Here is a 24,765-nt window from a genome sequence, read left to right as displayed (position 1 = left end):
CGGAGGGGGGAGGGGGGCGGCGCCATGGTCATGGCTGCTATTTCTCGTTCCCTTTTTCTTTGGCATCTTCTTCTTGAATGAATTGAACACCTTTTACTTGCTTATTATTATTTCTTGGGGACTAGTTTGCGCCCCTCCTCGATGGGGCACCGCCAAAGCGTGGAACTCCCCATTCTGCGGCGATGTGGACACCGGATTTGAATTGATTTCCGGGCCTTCGTGGTGACAGAGACCTGGCTCCCACATGAAACTCCCTATGAAGACCGTTTCAATTCCCCAGAGTGACTAGTGGTGGACACGTACTCGTCGCCTCATAGTAATTGCTGAAGCTGTTCCAAAGCATAGACTAGGCATCTCGGAGTGAAAATTATGCATGGTTTCAAATTTCCAATTTGGAAATGCCCCGGGCAATCTCTGAAATTTATGACATTTTGGTTGATCTGTTTTCTTAATATAAATTTTGCACCTCTATTGATTCCGCTCCCTCATCATTTCCCCTGGCTCTTTGTATCGAGCGCTTCATGATTCTTTTGTGGCTAGATAGTTTGAAAGTGTTCATTTCAGTTGGAAGTAGATTGATGCGCTTTCTAATTTAATTGGCTTCCTCATTTCAAAGCGGATATCGTCGTATCACCTAACCATTTTTAGACTAACTTGTACTCCCTCCGTCCCATAATATAAGAGCGGTTTTAGTGTAGTGTCAAAAACGCTCTTATATTATGGGACGGAGGGAGTATTTTGTAAAACACATATTAAACAACCTTCCGAAATTAATTGAAGCCCATATATGTGCTTTTGTAGAATATTTAGGACAAACGTGCTTTGTTAATAATGTCTATAAACATGTTTTTTCCATACGTTCTCTTGTTTTTTCACTTATCTTTCAAGTATTGTGTTGTTTGGGTTTGCTAGGTCTGCAAAATTGTGGCCACATCACTGTCAAAGTTATTTTTGATCGGGGTAAAGCTCGATGGTTTTGACACAGACCAATCATATGGTTTCAGTTTATCCTTTTTGAGAAAAATATGGCATTAGGTTTGACGGACCAGTCTTAGATTTTTTTGCAGTATGAGAGGGACTCTGATATGAAAATTCCCATTTTTAATTCAAACATGGCAAGTGCTCATTTTAGTTGGAAATAGATTGATGTGTTTCTGAATTTAATTGACTTCTTCATTTGAAAGTGGATATCATAACACCCAACCATTTTTAGTCAAACTTATATTTTGCACCATATATTGTAATTTATCATGCCACGTGAAAAATGAACCCACTTGTGCTTCCAACGGTTTTGGTCAGGTTGCGAACCTCACTAGCATTGCTAGTTGCAATAAGTTATGGGCACATGATGTTAATATAAGTGTTTCTATAATTTGAGATCAATTAATTACAAAAACTAAAAGTGCATGTAAAAGTAGCTTGAAGAAGTTTGTTATGTAGGAAATTCTACAGGGGTTCATAAATTCACCAGTAAAATTTCTCAAAGCAGAGGTGACACATAAATATAAATATACGTATGTGTAATGGCCAATTAAACATTCATAACAAATCATAACATACGTTGAGACTATGTTATAAAGGCAGCATGTCCATTATTCTACTAGACTAACACATACCTCATCAATAGCTAATACTCTACCGAAAGGTGTTTGAAATTCTCTTGAATTCACCTCAAGTTTTTTTGAATCGCAAACCGTAGAACAAATAATTGTAAAGGAAAATAACTGGGAACAAGTGAAACAACAATAAGATTAAAGAAAAAATACTGAGTTCAACCAATTCCTACTCTTGGGAACATGAAATTATCTAGTAGATTTGATTCTCAAAGTGCCAGCATCATAGATGTGCACTAATCCATCCTTTCAAAGTATTTAAATGTTTTGCCTTGATTATCCGCTCCAACAGTACAACATCTTCCTTGAGCTTGAATTTCCAACAGGTAACAGTCTCGACTTCATTTCTGAAGACCTTGCCATTTATTTGGATCCCAAATGTTCCAACATCCTTGTATGAGACATCAATAGCAATTTTCCTTGGAAGTAGTTGGTGGGCTAGGAGTATATCATCAAAGTTAGAGATACCCATCTTTTTGCTTGGAATGATGTTGGTCCAACAATCTTGAGAGAAACAACAATCCCAGAAGAGATGCCTTGCACTTTCCTCAGATTTTTCATTATAGAAAACACATTCGTAAAATTCCAAGTGGAAAGTTTTTCTTCTTAAGAGATTCCCGATGTTGACTCTATCATGCAGGAGAAGCCAGAGGAAAATCATGTGTCTTAGTTTGTTTGCACTTTTCCAAATCCATTTGAAGAAAATGTGCTCCTCCTCATTTGCACATAGGTTCTGATACATCTTAATTTAGGAGTATTTTTGTTCCCCCCATGACATTTGCAATGTCCTGTACCCAAAAGTTGTTGCGCTGATCAATCAGACCTTGAAGCTCAATGTACTGAAGAAAGGCTTGAGCTGACAGAGGTGTATGAAAAAATTGGGTTTAGTCATCAGATGTTATCCAGCTTGCAACAGTTTGGAATCATTTTTGACAAAAGAATGCAGCTTTGGATATTTATTAATCAAAGGTTGCCCTGGCCACCGGTCATGCCAAAGGAGTATGGTTTGTCCATTGCCAATTTTTCCATTCAGAATTTTGTTTGTACATGTTTAAAAGTTTCAGGTGGTTCTTCACCAACTTGAGCCCTCCATCCTAATACCAGAGAGGTCTATAGGTAATAGGTCTCCCAGATCAGGTTAACCGTTAACCCAAGGTAGATTTCCCTTGTTAAATAATCTATGCATATTTTCATCATGAGGCCTTTGTTATGCGGAGCAACATCCAGGATATCTAGTCTTCCTTGAAACCTTGCCTTACACACTTTTTTCTAAGAAATTAGTGCAAGTCTAGCATTGCCCTGACCAAATTTTCTTCATAGGAAGTGTCTTAAATACTTGTTGATGTGGCTTGTGATAGCCACTGGAAGAGCCAGGCTGCTCATGAAGAATATTTAGAGCTCAAAACACTAATTTGACGAGCCAAAATCTACCATTATAGGATAGCATAGTGGAGCACCTTGCAAGTCTTCTCACAATTTGCTGGCAAATGGAAGTCTTCAATCTTAATTTTTTTTTGCACTTAGAGGCATTCCCAAGTAAGTAAAAGGAAAACTCCCCTATTTGCATCCAAGAGCATTGAGAAGTTGAGTCAGAGTTACCTCAGTGACATTAATAGGTACCATAATTGACTTATGATAGTTAATCTTTAAACAAGTTTGAGAAGCATAGTGACCTAACAGACTGCTCACTTGCATTACTTTGCTTTGAATAGCAGGCAGAATGAGGATTGTGCCATCAACATATTGAATAACAGAAATCTGGATTTGCTTGATAGGGTAACGATGCTTGGATGATGTTTGCCTGCATTGCTCCATTACTGTTTGCAAAAGATCAGCAGCCAAAACAAAGGTCAGTGATGACAAAGGGTCCCTTGTCTTACACCTCTTTTGCAGTGAAATTGCTTTTAAGACACCCCATGTAACATAATTGAAGAACATCTTGAGCTGAAGATCATCTTAATCCACATAATCCATCCCACAAGCGCCTCCAATTTATACGTCGTCGAGTAGGGAGTCGTGGGCCTGGGCTTAGACCCACGATTGAGTCGCATTTGTGAACGACTCGCTAATTAATTCGGAATTAATTAACCTTTCCCAACAAAAGTAAAGCGCAAGCATAGGTCTGAGCTTGGCTCGATTCATGAAACAAGATGCATGCACATGATGAGGTGGGCAACGACGTAGGAGGAGCACACGTGTACCACTCTTCTCAAGTTTCGAATGGCAAGTGGTAGAGCAGCCCATATAAAAAGGCCTCAACTCTCCTCAATTTGGGAGGTGATACTAAACTTCGCACCACTTGTCATGCACCTACATGGCCCTAAAAGATTGACCACGAATTATTGTCTTATATGGGCCAAGGCCCATCTATAATTCAACAGTGGCCACCGCCTATAATGGTGTGTGTCACTGAGCCGACCTTTATTATTATTATTATTTTGAGAAGATATTGCCTGGTCTTTTGTTTTCTCACCTTTCTATGTTTTTCATCAATTTTAATAGTTTTTCTTTGGCTAGTTCCTGTATTTTTGTTTTTTGTTTGTTTTATCTTTTCCCCTTTGTTCTTCTCTTTTTATTTTTTAGTTTTCACATGCTAATTCATGAATATGTTTGAAAGGATGATTTTTTAAAGACATTGAACTTTTTTAAAAAGAAATCACTATTATTTTTTTGAACTCATGACCATATTTTAATTAGTGAATAATTTTAAAGTTCATGAACATATTGTAAGTTTGTGAACATTTTAAATTTTCAATTTTTTCAAACTCATGTATGTTATTTGAAATCCACGGATATTTTTAAATTCACATTCATTTTATAAAAATCCAAGATCTTTTTAAAGTACATAAACTTTTGATGTAATGAACTTCTTTAAGTAAAAAGTACGATAACCGTTTTTTTTTCTGAGCTAGCAGTGGAGCGACTGAAAAAAACTAAGAGAACAAGTGAAATAGGGAGCCGAGCTAAGCCGAGAGCTTCATGTGCCGGCCCATGTGAGCCTTATAACAACAATTCCACGATTTCAGCATGGAATGAGAGCTCTCAAAGGACTCATACAACCACCATCAACTGACACCGAGGCGGAAACATAGAAGGACTCCACAACAATGCACCTAACAACTTCACTCTTATCTCAGAACAATATTGTCTTCAGTAGCAGGCCAACACGATATATATATGGATGAAAGAACATAACATAATTTAAACCCAAGCCAACATAGAAAAAAGAGTTAATCCTACAGGTGAAGAACGGCGCGGCGAAGCGCACATTAGCCTCTAGTAATAAGCAACACCGCATGCTAAATATGTGTGCATGTGTGCGTGCGCGGGTGCGTGAAGTCCAAGATTGCAGGCCTATTCAAAATCAATGGGCTCTCCAAACGGCAAGGAATGGCAAAGAACCGCAGCATGGCAGGCGGTATCATGGCACACACGGAGAAGATTCAATCAATAGCTGCGGCCCCAAAACGACCAGGTCTTGGCGGGCTTTCCAGAAGCAAAGCACACAGTTCCTGAAAATTTCAGCGCAAAATACCACATGCAGACGATCAGAGCCACGAACATCAGCAAAACAGAAACCTAAAACGTAGCCCACCTGCACTGAAATTTTAGGAAATCTGATACCGTATATACCTTCTGGAAGATCTGGTTGATCGAATGGAGCACACAATGTTTTGGCAGAGCCGAGATTGCCTTCGGTCCGAGCCCTCACGTCCTTCTCAACCTCCTGCACCGAAGGCAAGAAATTGAGTGATAAACATGCTGAGGGGAAACCCTATTACAACGATGCAGAATATAATATACGTGGAGAAGGCCTTCACTTACCTCTTCATCGCACCATGGAGCCAAGATCAGCTTCTTGTCATTCAAAGCTGCTGTGAATTCGTCCAAGTGTAGACGACTTCAATGCAAGCATCTCTCTTCTGCTTGGCTGTTTGAAACAAGCTATCTTGAATCCCATCCAGCAACACCTTTACATGCTCAACCAAATCGGTCGAAAGAATATCAACCTTTGCACCATTGTCTCGCCGGACGACGCGCACCTGAAAAGACAAAAGATTATGTGTTTGAATAACCCGCAGAATGGATGTTCATGACATGATGACAAATCTTTGTTAACTCTGTAAAAAACTGTATGCTGACAACTCCAGGTACCTGCTTGTTTGCCAGATCTTTCAGATCTATCTCGATTCTCAGGGGAACACCTTTCATTTCCCAGTGAGAATATTTCCATTCCAGAGAGTAGTTCTCACGAGTATCCAAGTCTGCGCGAATCCCAGCTTGGTTTAGAGTGCATACAATCGTCTCGCATGCTTCGTTAATAGCCGTCGTGTCCGCATCCTCTAATGGATCAGGAATAACTATGACCTGGATAGGTGCCACCCTTGGTGGCAGCACTAAGCCCTTGTCATCGCCATGGGTCATCACCATCACCCCAATCTGCAAGAAGACCATAAGTGCTGCATATGATTAGATATCTGAACATAATTTAGGTGGAACATTCGGATGGGATATTTCAGACACAAAATAATTGTACACATGCAATACATTTTCCGACAACATATAGAACACCCCACAATATTGCCAAGATTACCACATGGTTATTCACAGCCCGCTGAATTAGCACCAAAATTCTCAACTTGATGAGAAAATAAAACAGAACACTAACTACCAACTGTCCAGCTGCCACTACACAGAAGTGTCTAGTTAGTTACAATATCAAAAACAGTTGTCGTGAAAATTAAGAAAAATGGTTTCCCCCGCTTTATATTATAAAGCAAACACCCGATACATCCAACTCGCTGGGGCCGCAGCACAGATAAGCCCAAAAGAAAAACAACAAGAAGAAAGAGAAATAAATGCCGACACGGCAGATCAACGAAGAAGGGAAGTCCGGTAACCGCTGCACCCTCCGAAGAAGTACCACCACGCTCCCAGCATCCCGAAGCGCCGCGCCCCAAGCAACATCCTCAAGAGGGAGTGCGACGATGCCGCCGCTGTTGCCCGAACAAGTTCTAGGGTTTCCCCCAGTACGCGAGGGATAGTGGGGAAGGGGTATACCCGATGCCCCTCAGGAAGGTCCGACGGCGCCCGCAGGCGTCATCGCATCGGTGCCGGCCAGGCCGACAGGGATTTCTCCCGATCCACAACCACCACCTCCACCTCAGGCATTTCGAAATGCACCACCTCCTCAGCCACCCACCAGCTTGTGCCACCATGATTACCGGACAACCCTCCCCGCTTCACTGGAGCTATCAACACGAGGCTTGGAGAGGAAGAGGAGACACCAGCCACGGGAGCGACCGCAACTCGACCGGAAGGAGGGGACAGCCTCCACCGCCACAGCGGAGCCGACCGGACGCGGTGACGAGGACTTGCCAGGCCTCGATGGCCCGGCCGGGCCCACATGGACCCGGACAGTCCTGTCACCACGCTGCAGCACGCCGGCCAACGAAGTCCTCACCACCCGAGACCGCCACCACCAAGGAACTTCGCCGCCGAGCACCAAGCCACCGGCCCGCCCCAACCCAGATGGGCCCAAAAGGGCCCAGATCTGCGCTGGGCGGGCGCCGCCAGCCACAATGCCACCGCGCCGCCCACCGGCCGCACCGCCGCGTCGAGAGCCACCGGGCCCGCGGCACCACCATCGAGGGGCCGCACCGATGCAGACCGAGGAGCACCGCCGCAGGCCACCACCGTCCGAGCAGGAGGGAACCGCGCGCGGGGAAAGGGTAGGCCCGCCGCCGCCAGCACCACGCGGCCGAGGCCCGGTGGCGCTCGCTGGCGGCGGCGGGAGGAGGCAGGGGCGGGGGAGGGGCGCTGGAGAGGAGCGGCGAAGGGGCCCCCAGTCGCCCCACTCGGGGAGGCGACGCGGGGGTACGGGGAAGGGAAGGGAGGGGTAGGGGAGGGGTAGGGGAGCGGGCTCTGGCCGCGGCGGCGGCCCCGCGCCGCCGGCGGCGGCGAGGGAACCCTAGGAGCGGGGCGGTCGCGAGAGGGGAGCGGGCTCTCACGCGCGGCTTCACACTGACTGGGTGTTCTTTTTTCGTCGTGAAAATTACACCCAGATGTATACCAGCATTCCCCACCTTACCATTTCCTACTATTGATACGTGAATGCTTTGGCAGTGCTAAGAGGATACTTTTGAAAGAAAGTAGCTATGCATGTATAGAATTGACAGCATGTACTCCCTCTGTAAACTAATATAAGAGCGTTTAGATTACTAAAGTAGTGATCTAAACGCTCTTATATTAGTTTACGGAGTGAGTATGTCATAAATGCCATGTACCTATTTTGCCACCTGTTGTTCTTACAAAGTGAATTGATAAGCTAATCAAATAATTTACATCAACCAGCAAGATGTATAATCAGGTAAGTACATATGTATAATATATGAAAACCGTCATTGTCATTTCCAACACTTCAGCATTCAGAAGAAAGTAAAACAGAGAAAGAAATAGAAACCCATATCAAGTAGAGGGTAAGAATTACCGAGCGGGTGGTGTACGCCCAAGAATTCTGGCACACCAAGGACCTTTTGTTCTTCTCTTTCTTTTTTTGAGCGGGATCATTCTCATCCTCGAAAAAGATTTCAAACTTCTTTGCAAAGTTTTGACCAAGACAATTTGAAGTTGCGGCTTGTATACCACGGCCAGTGTTTGGAATGAAGGCCTGAAAATAAACATACAGCTTGCCTTCTTACTAGGACAGCTTTAAGAAAGCTAAATCTAGCAAAGTTCTCATATCAATACCTCAACACTAGCTGTATAAAGTCCACCAGCGAATTTTTCCATCTCACTTTTCCTCCCTTTGGACACTGGAACTGCTAAAAATTCTTCATATATCCTTCGGTAGAGTTCCAATATACGGAGAACCTGATAAAATTGTGAACATTGAAATTCCACATGTAGGTTGGCATAGAATCATTTTATCAAACACACCTTATAATGAACACATCAATATTTCATTCATTCGAGTATGCCTTTGATACGCGAGGACTTGAGCAACTAGTTATTGGGAAAAATTACTTACGTAAAAATAAGATTATTTGTGTTTGAGATATGAAAGAGTGACGTTATATGAGTTTCAACTTTCCGGTGATGTAATTTAAACAGTGATATTTTTTTAATCCATAATAGACGTTTCGTATCGTATAGCTTCATACGCTAAACTAGGTAAGCTGCTGCGCTGCTTCAGACTAGCCATTTGTTGTAACATCCCAAATTTTCAATTTAGAATGTTATACACTAGATCATCATGGCATATCATATTTATTTGCTTTTGGTTTTGATCCTAGAAATCCCACGCAACTCAAGGACCCACGGAGAGAGTTCGGGATTTCGTTATTTTCATATTTGAGTTTTCTCAAATTTTGCGAATAGGATCATTTGATTTTAATTATTTTATCATCAATTATTTCCATTACAAAAATATGAGAGAGGGAATAAAATGACTTTCCCAAAATAAAAAATATTAAGGATTTAATAATAAAATCAAATAAGAATTTATTTCGGAGTTTTTCGTTATTTTGTTTGAATTTAGGAAAAATGTCCGTTTTCCAAAATTACATTTAGGCCCCAAATAAATGTTCACCTTGTGCGGCTTGATTTTAGAAGCCCGGGAAAATATATTTCAGGATTTTTGAAGTCCGTTTAGTATTTCTTTTACTTGTTTTTCTGCGCGAATAACTAAAAAAAACGCGAACCGACTTTGGGCCGTACCCGAGCGGGACTCCGCCCGGGGGCAGCCTTTAAATAGCCGCCGCCCGAGCCGCCCCAGCCCACCAGAGCCGCCGCCAACACTAACCCTAGCCGCGCCTCGATTCGTGCGCCTACCGCCGCCGACCCGCCTCCCGAGGTAAAAAAAAGAAGAGAGAAAAAAGGGGTCGCGGTTTTATTTTTTAGTTTCGTTTTTTTAAAATAGATCGGTTTTTCCGGTTTATTTATTTAGCGAGCGTTCGTCCGTTCGTTCGTTCTAGCGAACGTTCGTCGTTTTTCTTTTTTCGGATTAAATCCGCGATTTTTCTGATCGCGATTCCTGATCCGATTTTCGTTTTAGTATAATTTTTCGCTCGTTTATCGGAATCAGGCGATTCAAGCGCCTGGAGTTTCGTCTCGAAACCCTCTATCCGTTTAACCAACTTAAACAAGTTTTTGCCACTGTAAAAATTGCCCTAGATCCAGAATAGTAAACGAAGCTTGTTTCTTTTGCAGTTTGACTTTCGTTGCTTCGTTTGATTTGATTCTTTTTGCAAACCGGAGATCTTAAGTTGAAGCTTCTGGTTAGATCTCTTATTTGAGTTTTACCCGTGCATTAGATGAATACTTATTGTATGCTTGTTTGTTTGTCTGCGATAGAATACCCGGAGTGCGCCGCCTGTTACTTTGAATCTCTAGGTTTCGCGGATCATCAGCAAGGCAAGTAACACTTTGATCATACCTCCTACTACCCAGTTTTATTGCATTAGATCAATCCTCAAACATTGCATGATTAGGATCTAATTAAATTATGGGATGGGAAGTAGTTGAGGTAGTACCTATTACCTGTTGTATTATCAAACCTTTGGAAGTTATTTTTACGTTTGCTTACTATTGCCATGCTATGCTAGTAGACGTGGATTGGGTGAGTGATATCCATGACAGATGTGAGTTTGTTAATTAATGGTTTATCTAAGGTGGCAACTTAAACACATATCTGGGTGGATTGAGGTACCTGGGTATTCCAGGATTGCCTGTTTTTCTTTATGGACCGCCACCCAGGCCCAAAGGGATCATGAGATTTTTCATACTAGAAACTTTCGTGTGCAGCCACAAGCTATTATGGGCTCTAGCATAGTTGATTAAGTCATACGAACTCTTACAGGGTAGACTAGCAGATGTAGGGGAAAGTAGGTGTAACGGTCTATCCATCGTAAGGTGCTAGCGCTTCTGAAAGACTATGTCTTGGTCATCCGTTTCTCAAACACCATGTAGTGCGAGAAACCAAACGGATGCAATCGAGTCTTGTGGGAAAAAGTGCGCAAACCTCTGCAGAGTGTATAAACTAATCATGGTTAGCCGTGTCCCCGGTTATGGACAGCTTGAGTATATAGTACTTGGATTATCATGTGAATCTCAACATGTTACTCAAAAAATTAATTTTGTTGGGTTTTGTTTAATGATGATGCTTAATTGGGATTGAGGATGCTGTCAACCATTCTCAATGTTTAACAACTACCATGATAGTTAAATAAAATTTATTCCTTTGCAGTATGGAAAAATTGGCTTTTCACAAAACAGTAACCATAGAGCTTTCCACCAGCCAAATATGCATATAGTATAGCTGTTTCATTCCATTACTCTCTATGTGTTACTTTACCAGCATATTCCATGTGCTGACCCGTTTCGGGCTGCAACGTTAATGTTGCAGACTTTTCAGACGACGATTAAGAAGTTTTAGGTCGTGGTTCTATACTCAGTGATGCCGTTGGAGTTGATGGACTTACTTATCTTCCAAGCCTTCCGCTGTTATAGTTATTAGATGACCTTAAGCCATACTTATTGTAATAAGTTCTCTATTGAGACACTCGATGTAATAAGTGTGTGATTGCTACTCTGTTATAAATCCTCCGAGTACTGTGTGGTGTCAGCATTACTGATCCAGGGATGACACCTGAGCACAGAGATCAGACTGTTTGAGGTCTGGTCGCTACAGAGATGGTATCAGAGCATACGCTGACTGTAGGACACAACCACTAAGCTAAAGACCTAGATCACTATTCACTCTCTTCTCTTCTGACCTCTCATCTTTTCTACTCTTTAGGATGGCGGATGCAAGGAACAAGTTCAGGCAACCGGATGACGATACACCCTTTGGACGTCACTTGAAGGAAGTCACTAGATACCTGAACATAGGAGTACCAAGCTTCACCGGAACCTACAATGCCACCTTACCTGAAGAAGAGCGCTGGATGATTCAAGTTCAAGTTCCAGAAAGGACGTTCATGCCAGTCACTGAGCCCATAGAGTTTTCTTTTGATGCACCAATTTGAAGTCTAAGAAAGAGCATGGCAGCTCACATCGCCATGGGACGCATTGGAGAAGTCTACCGCAATGATCTCAAGGATACTATCTACCAGATTTGTGGGCGCCGAGATGAACACTGGGAGATGATCAGCACCAGGAAGGATAGATCAGTTGCACCTTTTATCCAGGAGTTAAACCAGCACATTCGACGACAGGAGAACCAGATGTGCGCCGACATGATAGACCTAAAGAAGGCAAGGACAAAAATCAAGGAACTGGAGGAAGAACTCAAGGCTACACGTGAAGATTATGAAGAGAAAATAGAAGTATTAGTGGAGAAGAATGACGATCTGATCAAGAAGATCGGAATATTTATGGGAGGCCCTATACCAGTAGATGAAGACGAAGAACCCAAGGAGATTCGCCCAGAAGACTACATCATCATCGACGACACCGACTCGGATCCAGATGATAGCGATGATGACTATGTTGATGAAGCTGGAGCAGATATCATGGAGTCTGCAACCGAAGAATATTTCTAGTAGACCACCTCATCAGTAGTAGCAGTCCACCATGTAAATACAGTAGTCTGAAGCACTTTTGCGATAGTTAGATCGATTGTATGCCCTTGTTTGATTGAATGAAGTGAATTGTTTGCTTTTGCCTCATTTGCATATGGATAGTGTTTTCTCTTTAGACCCCCTCTATTCTAAATCTCATCTTTTCTAAACCCTCAGATGCCTCCGAGATGTGACCCCGGATTTACCTTTTCACCGGAGCTCACCCAGTTGATCCAGCAGCAGAACACATTGATGCAGTTGCTAGTCCAGAATTAGAATCAGGGGAACAACAACAACAAACCACCACCACCTGTTGATCACTTAGCCCGTTTTCTTAGGCTGAATCCGCCGGTGTTTTCCTGTAGCACCGAGCCGATAGTAGCAGAAGATTGGCTCCGCAAAACAGCTAGAGAGTTGACCACAGCAGGATGCACAGATACGGAGAAGGTGAAGTTTGCCGCACATCAGCTTGAAGGACCCACAGCATCATGGTGGGTGAATTTCACAGCCACTTTCCCTGTCGACACTGTCACTTGGGACCAGTTTCAGCAGGCTTTTCGAACTGCCCATGTTTCAGCAGGAGCTATGGCCATGAAGAAGCGTGAGTTTCGCAACTTGCGTCAGGAAGGACGGACAGTTGGCCAGTATGTGGAGGACTTTAGTAAATTAGCACGTTATGCCCAAGATGACGTTGCTACGGATGCAGCTAAGCAGGAGAAGTTTCTGAAAGGACTGAATGATGAGTTGAGCATGCAGTTGATGGTAGCAACCTTCAACAACTACCAGGAGTTGGTAGACTGTGCTCTTATGATTGAAGGCAAGCAACAGCAAATTGAGAACTGCAAGAGGAAGTACAATTCTGGAGCCCAGCAGAAGCCACGTTTTACCCCTAGACCGGGAGGACATTTTCATCATACCCATGGAGGAGGTAGCTCGCACAATCACAACGGCACCAAGAATGGTAATGGCAATGGAGGAAGCAACGGCCAGAACCGTACCAACCCATCAACCCCAGCCAAGAAGGACCTGAGCCAAGTCACTTGCTTTAAGTGCCAGAAGACCGGACATTATGCCAATGAATGTCCTAAAGGCCAGAATGGTAATGGAAGCTCTCGGAAGAAGCCGAACCCTTTCAACAGGGGACAGGTGAACCACGTTAACGTGGAGGAGGTTGAAGAGCAGCCAGATACCGTAATCGGTAAGTTTTTGGTTAAGTCAATTACTGCACTCGTTCTTTTTTATACTGGTGCATCGCATTCATACATATCAAGGGGATTTGTGGATAAGTATAACCTGCCCACTAAGGTTCTTAGAACACCTATGCTAGTAAGCTTACCAAGAGTGGAGTATATGGCCAGTCAAGGATGTTTTCAAGTGCCATTGAGTATTGGTAGGCATGTGTTTCCCTTAGATTTAATCATTTTGGAATCACAAGGATTGGATGTAATTCTGGGTATGGATTGGCTATCGATGTACGGAGGAAACATTGATTGCGTCAGTAAGACAATTTTGCTTACTACCCCAGAAGGGAGAAGGATCAAGTATGTATCCCGACATGTGCCAAAAGGGACTCAAGTAAATTGTTTAACAGGAGTTGTGCAGGAGGAGGTACCAGTGGTAAGGGATTTCCCTGAAGTATTTCCAGAAGAGTTGCCAGGCATGCCACCGGATAGAGATATTGAGTTTTTGATTGAGCTATTGCCAGGCACAGGGCCAATATCAAAGAGACCATACAGGATGCCTGCAAAGGATTTGGTGGAAATTAAGAAGCAAATTAAGGAGTTATTGGATAAAGGATACATTCGCTCAAGTTCGTCGCCTTGGGGATCACCAGTACTTCCAGTGGAGAAAAAGGATGGATCTTTAAGGATGGTTGTTGATTATCGAGGATTGAATGAAATAACCATCAAGAACAAGTACCCACTACCAATGGTCAATGATCTGTTTCATCGATTGCAAGGAGGTAAGGTATTTTCCAAGATCGATCTGCGATCAGGATACCACCAGTTGAAGATTCGAGAACAGGATATACCTAAGACAACTTTTACCATCAGGTATGGGTTGTACGAGTATACCGTTATATCATTTGGTCTGACTAACGCACCTGCCTATTTTATGAACATGATGAACAAAGTGTTTATGGAGTTCTTGGATAAGTTCATCGTGGTGTTCATTGATGATATTCTGGTTTACTCGAAAAGTGAAGAGGAGCATAAGGAGCATTTGCGATTGGTACTTGAGAAGCTCAGAGAACATCAGTTGTATGCCAAGTTCAGCAAATGTGAGTTTTGGTTGAAGGAAGTAGGATTTCTCGGACACGTTATATCCGGAGAAGGTATATTAGTAGATCCCACTAAAGTTGATACCGTGACCAAGTGGGAAGCACCAACCACAGTTGGAGAGATCCGGAGTTTTCTTGGACTCGCAGGATACTATCGGAGATTCATTGAGAATTTCTCAAAGATTGCGAAGCCTATGACGGAGTTGTTGAAAAAGGATACCAAGTTCATATGGACTGAGGAGTGTGAGGCTAGTTTCCAGGAGTTGAAGAAACGCTTGGTTACTTCACCCGTGTTGATTTTGCCAGACCAGACCAAGGATTATGAGGTGTACTGCGACGCTTCACGTCGAGGACTTGGAGAAGTGCTTATGCAGGAAGGGAGAGTTGTTTCATATGCCTCAAGACAGCTTAAACCTCACGAGTTGAATTATGCTACGCATGATTTGGAGTTAGCAGCCGTAGCGCATGCACTGAAGACTTGGAGACATTTCCTCATTGGAAATCATTGTGAAGTGTACACGGATCACAAGAGTTTGAAGTACATTTTCACGCAGAAGGAGTTGAACCTCAGACAAAGGAGACGGTTGGAGCTCATCAAGGATTATGATATGAGATTGCATTACCATCCCGGAAAGGCTAACGTAGTAGCTGACGCATTAAGTCGTAAGAGCCACGCCAACAACCTAATGACGGGAGAATTACCAAGGGAGTTAGTCGAAAATCTTCGAGAGTTATGTTTGGAAATAGTTCTGAGAGGCTATGTAGCAGCATTGGAGATTCAGTCAACTTTGATGGATAGAATCAGAGAAGCTCAGAAGACTGACAAGGAGATTGCCTCTATAAAAGAGAAAATGAGCGAAGGAAAGGCTAAAGGATTTCGTGAGGATGAGCACGACACCCTATGGTTTGAAGACCGTGTTTATGTGCCCAATGACCTGGAGATCAGGAAGTTGATTCTGCAAGAGGCACATGATTCACCATATTCGATTCACCCAGGAAATACCAAGATGTATTTGGATTTGAAGGAGATTTTCTGGTGGACCAGAATAAAGAAAGATATTGCGGAGTATGTAGCAGTTTGTGATGTATGTCAGAGAGTAAAAGCAGAGCATCAGAAGCCAGCAGGATTGCTACAACCATTGCCGATACCCGAATGGAAGTGGGATAAGTTAGGCATGGATTTTATCACGGGATTATCCAGGACTCGTTCATGCTATGACTCGATTTGGGTTGTAGTTGATCGGTTGACGAAAGTAGCTCATTTCATCTCGGTAAAGACCACTTACACCAGTGCTAAGTTGGCAAAGATATACATGACCAAAATTGTATGCTTACATGGAGTTCCGAGGAGTATAGTATCAGATAGAGGAACCCAGTTTACCTCAAAGTTCTGGAATCAGTTACACGAAACTTTGGGTACCAGGCTAGAGTTCAGCACAACTTTTCATCGACAGACACATGGACAGACTGAGAGAGTCAATCAGATTTTGGAGGACATGCTGAGAGCTTGTGCGCTAGATTATGAATCTAGTTGGGACGAGAATTTGCCGTATGCAGAGTTCTCTTACAACAACAACTATCAATCCAGTTTAAAGATGGCCCCTTTCAAAGCCTTGTACGGAAGGAGGTGCGGGACACCCTTGACGTGGGATGAAGTTGGAGACCACCAGTTGTTTGGGCCTGACTTGATTAAGGAGTCTGAACAGAAGGTGAAATTGATTCGCGATAGGCTTAAGATAGCCCAGTCTAGACAGAAGAGTTATGTAGATTCTAAACGCAAGGAGACAGTTTACGAAGTTGGAGATAGAGCTTATCTTCGAGTATCCCTACTTCGAGGAACAAAGCGCTTTGGTGTTAAAGGAAAGTTAGCGCCATGATTTGTAGGACCATACCGAGTATTGGAACGTATGGGAGAAGTGGCCTACAAGTTGGAATTGCCTGAAGGATTGTCAGGAGTTCATGATGTGTTCCACGTTTCTCAGTTGAAGAAGTGCCACGCGGAGATGGCTAACATACCCTTGAGAGACACAGTGCCATTGGAAGCAATTCAGTTGGATAATGATTTGGCCCATGAGAAGAAACCAGTTAAGATTCTAGAGTATGCCAGTCGAGTCACCCGCAACAAGGTTATCAAGTTTTGCAAGGTTCAATGGAGCCACCACACGAAGGATGAAGCCACCTGGGAGCGAGAGGAAGATTTGCTGAAGGACCACCCTCACCTATTTTCTAGCCAACCCGAATCTCGAGGGCAAAATTCATCTTAAGGGGGGTAGGTTTGTAACATCCCAAATTCTCAATTTGGAATGTTATACACTAGATCATCATGGTATATCATATTTATTTGCTTTTGGTTTTGATCCTAGAAATTCCACGCAACTCAAGGACCCACGGAGAGAGTTGGGGATTTCGTTATTTTCATATTTGAGTTTTCTCAAATTTTGCGAATAGGATCATTTGATTTTAATTATTTTATCATCAATTATTTCTATTACAAAAATATGAGAGAGGAAATAAAATGACTTTTCCAAAATAAAGAAATATTGAGGATTTAATAATAAAATCAAATAAGAATTTATTTCGGAGTTTTTCGTTATTTTATTTGAATTTAGAAAAAATGTGCGTTTTTCAAAATTGCATTTAGGCCCCAAATAAATGTTCACCTTATGCGGCTTGATTTTAGAAGCCCGGAAATATTTATTTCAGGATTTTTGAAGTCCGTTTAGTATTTCTTTTATTTGTTTTTCTGCGCGGAATAATTAAAAAAAACGCGAACCGACTTTGGGCCGTACCCGAGCGGGACTCCGCCCGGGGGCAGCCTTTAAATAGCCGCCGCCCGAGCCCCCCCAGCCCACCAGAGCCGCCGCCAACCCTAACCCTAGCCGCGCCTCGATTCGTGCGCCTACCGTCGCCGACCCGTCTCCCGAGGTAAAAAAAAGAAGAGAGAAAAAAAGGGGTCGCGGTTTTATTTTTTTAGTTTCGGTTTTTTTAAAATAGACCGGTTTTTCTGGTTTATTTATTTAGCGAGCGTTCGTCCGTTCGTTCGTTCTAGCGAACGTTCGTCGTTTTTCTTTTTCTCGGATTAAATCCGCGATTTTTCTGATCGCGATTCCTTATCTGATTTTTGTTTTAGTATAACTTTTCGCTCGTTTATCGGAATCAGGCGATTCAAGCGCCTGGAGTTTCGTCTCGAAATCCTCTATCCGTTTAACCAACTTAAACAAATTTTTGCCACTATAAAAAATGCCCTAGATCCAGAATAGTAAACGAAGCTTGTTTCTTTTGCCGTTTGACTTTCGTTGCTTCGTTTGATTTGAATCTTTTTGCAAACCGGAGTTCTTAAGTTGAACCTTCCGATTAGATCTCTTATTTGAGTTTTACCCGTGCATTAGATGAATACTTATTGTATGCTTGTTTGTTTGTCTGCGCCAGAATACCCGGAGTGCGCCGCCTGTTACTTCGAATCTCTAGGTTTCGGGGATCATCAGCAAGGCAAGTAACACTTTGATCATACCTCCTACTACCCAGTTTTATTGCATTAGATCAATCCTCAAACATTGCATGATTAGGATCTAATTAAATTGTGGGATGGGAAGTAGTTGAGGTAGTACCTATTACCTGTTGTATTATCAAACCTTTGGGAGTTATTTTTACGTTTGCTTACTATTGCCATGCTATGCTAGTAGACGTGGATTGGGTGAGTGATATTCATGACAGATGTGAGTTTGTTAATTAATGGTTTATCTAAGGTGGCAACTTAAACACACATCTGGGTGGATTGAGGTACCTGGGTATTCCAGGATTGCCTGTTTTTCTTTACGGACCACCACCCAGGCCCAAAGGGATCATGAGATTTTTCATACTAGAAACTTCCGTGTGCAGCCACAAGCTATTATGGCCTCTAGCATAGTTGATTAAGTCATGCGAACTCTTACAGGGTAGACTAGCAGATGTAGGGGAAAGTAGGTGTAACGGTCTATCCATCGTAAGGTGCTAGCGCTTCTGAAAGACTATGTCTTGGTCATCCGTTTCTCAAACACCATGTAGTGCGAGAAACCAAACGGATGCGATCGAGTCTTGTGGGGAAAAGTGCGCAAACCTCTGCAGAGTGTATAAACTAATCATGGTTAGTCGTGTCCCCGGTTATGGACAGCTTGAGTATCTAGTACTTGGATTATCATGTGAATCTCAACATGTTACTCAAAAAATTAATTTTGTTGGGTTTTGTTTAATGATGATGCTTAATTGGGATTGAGGATGCTGTCAACCATTCTCAATGTTTAACAACTACCATGATAGTTAAATAAAATTTATTCCTTTGCAGTAGGGAAAAATTGGCTTTTCGCAAAACAGTAACCATAGAGCTTTCCACCAGCCAAATATGCATATAGTATAGCTGTTTCATTCCATTACTCTCTATGTGTTACTTTACCAGCATATTCCATGTGCTGACCCGTTTCGGGCTGCAACGTTAATGTTGCAGACTTTTCAGACGACGATTAAGGAGTTTTAGGTCGTGGTTCTATACTCAGTGATGCCGTTGGAGTTGATGGACTTACTTATCTTCCAAGCCTTCCACTGTTATAGTTATTAGATGGCCTTAAGCCATATTTATTGTAATAAGTTCTCTATTGAGACACTCGATGTAATAAGTGTGATTGCTACTCTGTTATAAATCCTCCAAGTACTATGTGGTGTCAGCATTACTGATCCAGGGATGATACCTGAGCACAGAGATCAGACTGTTTGAGGTCTGGTCGCTACATTTGTTCCCTTCATAATTCATATTGGGTTAAAACCAACCCAGTAAACCAGCGCTAGTTCATAACAAACCAATATTAAAACAGTACATAAATAAGTAGTTAATACCTCTTCATCTGACTCCTCTTTAGTTGCAAAAACTGTAAGCCCTTCTTGCCAAAGAAATTCGCGGCTCCTGAGTAGAACAGTTGCAGAATGTTAGAGAATTTTATGTGGGTAAGAAAAGTCCGAATGGATGCAGCCATCATCATGCACCTTTGCAGAAACATAAGGTGCATGGAATTTGCATTATTTCACTATATTGAAGATTTTTTTAAAATTGTCATAGTTCTTGAGTTAGCGAGCATCAGATGGCTATTGTAGCAGAACAGTATGATTGGTGGTTGTAGATACCATATAAGGTTGGAATTATAGAGTAACCGGGCTGAAACAATTCTGTGAAAGTCCAAGTTGTACGAGTCTTATTTACCAATCTTCCTTTGGTCCTTTCGTTCAAAATGTTGACATTCGAGAAAACAGAGTTGGCAACAAAGTATTTGCTAGAGAGCTATTCTATGATTCAAAGAAACAGATGTCCCTGGCCCTAGTACTCCGGCAACTAATATTTCAGCAGCCACTTTGCTACTGTATTTATTTCATTCGCACATAAATGAATATTTTGCATTCACTATTACTAGTAATAACTAAAAAGACAATAATGGCAATCTTGTAGGCACTACAGAAGATAAGCAGAATGGGAGAAGTGCACAAACGTAATAGGCCACCAGGCACCAAACAAGGAGCTACCTTATTAAAGGAATTGGATTGCTACACTCCCATCGAACAACGCTGCACCACTGGTTGCATCTCAAAGGTAAGTTCCGATGGCTTCTTATCCATTTAGCGAAGTATGGATACATGGCCGTCTCACTCGTGGGACGGATTGCAATAGGAGCTTCCAGCTCAGAATTTCCTGTTTTAGTAACCCATGCCACCTGGAAAACAAATTAATGGTTTACTTAGTACTTACCTTTTTACATAACTGACCAAAGGGCAATAAGAGAATGGATAAAGCATCAAATAGAAGCTTAATAAAAATATGACACGGCTTTTTAGGATCATCGCACACATTTAATTAAAGAAATAACATATTTATGAAGCACTGATGGACTAAAAGCCGCACGCAAAATGTTAAAAAAAATGACAGCTGCCAACAATCACAGGCTTGCAGCCACTGATTTACACAATCTTATTGGTCTGACTGAACTCTGGTGGAAGTTCCTTGAGAGGCAGTGACACGTGTTGCAAACAAGCCTCATAGTCAGCACCAAACTAGTTTGGAGTTTTGACAGCTTGACAGGACACATTCTTCATTAATCATCCATTCAAGGTCTTCTATAAAGGGATATTATCGAGTTCGTTGAATTTAAATTGTCTTTACAACAGCAACGTTTCCTAAGTACAACAGCTTCATAAGGAATAAGGTGCTCAGGGAGTTTCTTGATGAGACTTGTGCACCAAATTTCACAAATAAATATGAGTGGTTCAGGTCCAGTTACCTCACATTTAACCAAAAGAAGAAAGAAAGAAAAAGGGGAGTGCCTAGAACTCATCTAGATGAGATATAATTTGGTCTCATTCACCTGAAAACAAAAACAAATAGAAATAGTACTACAAACCACGTCAGCACACACGCATCTTATAGTATCAATCCAATGGCTATAAAAGTGAATGAGACATAACTAAAACTCAGCTAGATGAGTTCTAGCAAAGCCGAAGAAAAAGGAAACAGTGGCATCCTTCAGATGATTCATAAAGCTCTGGTTTTCTGGTACCCCTTAGAAATTCTATTTGAACCAAACACTTCTTGTGGGCAGTGTCCACACCAAAAGAAGAAGAAAAAAACGATTTAACTTTCCAGCATCATGTATGCATCATTTCATACAGATTATTTTTCTTTCAGTTGTTAATCGTACAAATGAAGTCACTTCAATGTTGGATATGCGAGTAGCACAAAGTCACTTCAAATGAAGTCACTGGCAAAATACAGAACTGAATGTAAGGGACGAGAGAGAAAAGCACACCTCAGGAGCAAAGCCCTCAAAGTGGTCCTTCTTCTTCTGCACAACATTCTCAGTAACGAACAAAGGGAAATAATAAGATTTCAACTTCAGTTTTTTTATTTCTGCATCAAAGAATTCCTGCACAAAAATTACATATCGGTTATTAAAAGAAACGGGGCTATAATAATAATGTCAATGTCACTTGATAAGATAAAATAATATGAAACAAACAATGAGGATTCCGGTGCAGCCAACGATATAAATCTACATAATTCAGAGTTAGAAGGTACTGATGAGAGAGGCTGATGCAACAAAAGTTGAATACAATACAGCCATAGACTGACGAAGAGAAGTGAAACTTATATTCCTAATGCTGAAATAAATATGGTATCACATATCTAAGTGCGTAAGGGGGATTGCAGCTCAGCATATCAAATGTCGATAAGTTAACTGGACAAATTAAGTTCAAATTATCACCATAATAATGATTAAAAAGAAAGAAGACAAGGCATATGCTTGACAAATCAAGCTTCAGATGGCAGTAAAAATAAGTCTCTACATATAGAGATGCCTTTCTTTCATCACCACAGAAAATGACATTTACAAAACTTGCAACAAAGCATATTTGTATTTAATTGCAAAGAAGGGAAAATACTAACAGTCCATAAAAAAACATCTCAATTAACTGAATTTCATAGCATAAAACTCACTTTCAGCAATTCCCAGATCTCCATCGCCCACGGCCTCAAAATATAACAGCCAGAGATGTCATGATACTCAATAATTTCACTGTTAACAACAACCTGCACAAAGAAACAACAAAGCTTCAGATAAGACCCCCCTAGCAAGAACGGGATATTATCTGAATTTTGGTATCTGGAATCATCCAACTAGTGCACAGAAAATCAAGTTTTCCTTTTCTCTTTCGAGAAAACGAACTAAATGAGAAAATGAGTATTAAACCAAGAATAATTCAGAGAGCACGACTGCACCAACATCAAGGCGACAGGTGAACCAATGTAATATGTCGCATTCAAGAGCAAAAACTGTAACAAAACACCAAAAAAGCAAGTGAACCAATCTCGGTAGTATTTGTTGACGAAGTCACAAATTTTAAGCTATCGACCATAACAGATATTAACGGAGCCTTAATCATATCAAATCTTGTCCGGGGCTTCTTTCAGCGCCTTAATCATGGCCCCTATATTACACTTCACTTTCGCTTTGTATTAAGCCCAAATCGACTTGGCAAGCCTCACCAAGACGGCAAGGGCCAAAGAAGGTAAGAAAACACACCTCGGAGTACCATTCTCCGAAGTTATCATCCTTCTTGAACGCCATCGTCCCCAGTTTGCTAGTGGATATGGATGGATCCTGAGATGCTGCTGCTGCTGCACGGGATGAAATACAAATGTCAACTAAGTTGGCTCAGAAGACAGAAGAATTCACGAAGAACCGGGGAAACATGTGTAGTATATGTAGTGACGGCGACTCGATTATGAAAAATTGCAAAGTACTTCACCATCATGTTCGTTTGGACTTTGTGCAGACCCAAAATATCCATCCTAAATTCCTAATAATATTTGTAGTAACTATCTTGAAGGCTGCTTGTTAAAAAGAACAGAATAATACTCGGGACAAAGATCGTCAGTGCAAGTTTTCTCCTAGAGCTTGTTTGCATTGACAAAATACTGTAAGCTTATGATGACCAGCAACTGGTCAGCTTTTCATCCCCTACCCCTATGCTTACTACTCCGAATGTAAGCTCCTCTCAACACCAGCTCGGGAGTAGTTACTAGTACTGATGATGACATGATGTAAGCTCCTCTCAACACCAGCTGTATTACATATGTTCTAGTCCAGTTACTCTGCATGCTCTGTTTCTACAACTATGATTACGAAGAAAACCTAATACGCCGAATTGTTTCGGTTCAGTTCTTCCGCTTAAAAAGCTCAACGAAAAGGAGCAGAAAGACAAAGAATAGCACCGGTCCAACGACCAAAATAGCAGAAAACACGGTGATTTGACGGCATAAAGCCAAGTAATCCGCACCTCGATCGTCGGCGCTCGGACACGTAGCGGCTGGGGAGGTGGAGAGTGGAGACAGGGCGTTGCTGCTGATTCAGGGTGGAAGGGGGCGGAGGATGCTGCAGGGCAGAGCGCGAAGCATATATCGCCCCGCTTCCGTGTCCGCTACTGAACCGAAATAGGAATAAGAAATCGGAACGGTTGGTGGTGGAAAGAAAGAAAGAAGGAAGGAAAGAAAGAAGACTAAATAATTCCTGTCAGGAGACCAGGAGAGTCAAGACTCAAGAGGCAGTAGGCGGCGCCGCCACCTCATCGGTGGACGTACGGTGACGTCTCCACGCAGAGGAGTGGAGATCGATGCGATGCCATGCGAGAGACCGGCGAGGGAGTCAGGGTGCGAGGGGATTTCGACGGGTCCCACTCCCTCCCATGCCATCGAGGTGGCGACCGGCGGGGAACATGGCGTCGACGGGGAGCGGGGCGGGGGCGTGCTCGTCTGCGATCCCCGATCCCGTGGCTTGATCGATAGCCCGGGAGGTCGGTCGGTCGATGCGATCCATCACCATGCATGGCTGTGGTCTGGTCGGTAACATTCTCTACGCTGCCGCCTGTGCCGACGAGTGAACCTGGGTCGCCTCCACAGCGCCTCCCGATCGCCACAGCGCCAATCACGGAAACCGTCACGCAAGGGACGTACGGACCAGCATTACCCTACTTGTCCGGCCTCTTTCTTCTTAGCAAGATAGATGGTGTTGGCAGATCTGGTAAATATCGGTCGTCGCTCCTAGGACATGTTTGGTTGTCTGCATAAGGCCCAACTAGATCCGCACGGGAAGGAAACAGGCTGTTTGGTTGGCTGCATACACTGTTGGGCCTGCATAGCATGAAATTAAAGCACCTCAGGGCCTGCCTTGCTGGAAATGCTTAGATCGGCAGTTTCTTGCGAGCCAGGCCGAGGCAAATGCAAACGAGCGGGCCCTTGCATGAGTGGATAAGGAAGGGATGCGAGGTGATTACCTGAGGTCTTCTTCAACCTCCAGTAAGCTTCTCTCTAATCTCCTCTCTTCCTTGTCCCTTTGTACACAACGGTGCTTCGATTTGAGATAAGCTCTACATGAAAAAGATGCACTTTGATGCTACGGTTCTATTCAGGCGATCGGTTGGTAGTTTCGTCGGCCGGAAATTCTTTATTTCGTGTTCCCGTTTGAAGTTATTCTGGACGAATTTTGTCATATTCATCGCACACGATCGATCGTTTGAAATTTCCTTTGGCCAGCAGCCTAATCTCGCAGTTCCGCATGATATCTGTGTTGTAAGTTTTGGGTTTCGACGACCGTAGCTTCATCTCTCCTTGAACAGCAGTCTAGTGCACTCATGCCGCCATGTCGAGCTCCTCTGTCCTCTGCTCAGAGCCCTCCTATTCGTCCCTCTCAACGCCGACACCCTTCCCCTTTCACGAACAATACCATGGCACGAGCAT

At 42.7% G+C, this 24,765-nt stretch overlaps 1 pseudogene; it reads right to left on the bottom strand.

Moving 5' to 3' along the window:
* Window positions 1-4,749: 4,749 nt before the first annotated feature.
* LOC119331004 lies at window positions 4,750-23,456 on the bottom strand (annotated as a pseudogene).
* Between the last annotated feature and the right edge of the window lie 1,309 nt (window positions 23,457-24,765).

This window comes from Triticum dicoccoides, chromosome 7A (genome assembly GCF_002162155.2).
Source record: "Triticum dicoccoides isolate Atlit2015 ecotype Zavitan chromosome 7A, WEW_v2.0, whole genome shotgun sequence".
NCBI classification, from domain to species: domain Eukaryota; kingdom Viridiplantae; phylum Streptophyta; class Magnoliopsida; order Poales; family Poaceae; genus Triticum; species Triticum dicoccoides.
This window is presented reverse-complemented; position numbering and strand designations above follow the sequence as displayed.